The sequence below is a fragment of the Etheostoma spectabile genome, chromosome 9 (assembly GCF_008692095.1).
Source record: "Etheostoma spectabile isolate EspeVRDwgs_2016 chromosome 9, UIUC_Espe_1.0, whole genome shotgun sequence".
NCBI lineage: Eukaryota > Metazoa > Chordata > Actinopteri > Perciformes > Percidae > Etheostoma > Etheostoma spectabile.
In genome coordinates, this window is record NC_045741.1 from 4133155 (window position 1) to 4134270 (window position 1116).

Genomic DNA, 1116 nt, shown 5'->3' on the forward strand with positions numbered 1-1116 from the left:
CCGAGATAGGGGAACGAGACACTGCGTCGGTGACGACACTAAGGGGAACGCCTCATAGTATTGTCACCAACGCAGTTCGAGTTCCCCTCGAAGGAGAACACATTTCTCAAGTCAACAACTGAAGAAATGATCATTGAAAGTATAGTCTTGGTTTGCTCTGGATGTTTCTCAGTCTTATGTCTGGAGACACATGAACTCCTCACACTCACCAAGACACTCCTCCCACACTCAGTAACATATTGCAAAGAACGTGTTAACGGCATGTACTCTCTAACTGGGACGTTTTGGGACTGATTGGTGGGAATTGCTGGAGATGCAGTACACATGGAGACACACTGTTAAGAACAAAATACATTCCACCATGTATCCTGGTGTAAATGTTTCACCAAAACAAGATTTTGCAGAGCCACGCTCGCTGCGTCCGGAGTTCAGCGCCGTCCAAGACGACTGTGATTGGTTTAAAGAAATGCAAACAACCTAGAGCGTTTTTTTCCTCCTATCCCAGAATCCTTCTGTGATGTAGTCCAGACCTTACTTACTAGATAGGTCTGGTGATGCGAGATGAGAGAAATGTGAACACTAGAGATGTTATTACCAAACACAACTGCATTGTAACTATCAGACTCAAACTTTCATCAGCACCAACAACTGGAACACTAACCACATTGACGCACTAAATATAAAGAAATAACTGGGAGAAGTCCCAGCTGGTAACCAGAGGTTAAGCACTATTTCATTCTGATTGATAACTTCCTTGTTTTTGAAAGGTCATTGCAATTGTCAGACTACACAATGACCGGGACTGAGAAACAGTTTTGTAACTACAATTTCAATTTCAATGCTATGCCATGAACTACTACAACTACTGTTTCTAGTCACTGTTCCATTATCTGTATTGTGACTGTTGTTGACATTGTGCATCACACCCCCAACCGTTTTTGTCAGACCCCGCCTACCAAGAGCTTGGGTCTGTCCCAGGTTTCTTCCTAAAAGGGAGCTTTTCCTCACCACTGTCTCACTAAATGCTTGCTCTTGGGAGAATTACTGGAATTGTTGGGTCCTTGTAAATCACAGAGTGTGGTCTAGACCGACTCTATCTGTAAAGGGTCTTGAGAT

At 43.5% G+C, this 1116-nt stretch overlaps 1 protein-coding gene and 1 pseudogene across 1 annotated transcript in view; one reads left to right on the forward strand and one right to left on the reverse strand.

The window, feature by feature from the left end:
- Positions 1-1116, forward strand: part of LOC116695539 (tumor necrosis factor alpha-induced protein 2) — a 32289-nt gene that overhangs the window by 12629 nt on the left and 18544 nt on the right. The window lies entirely within an intron of this gene.
- Positions 21-149, reverse strand: LOC116696290 (uncharacterized; annotated as a pseudogene).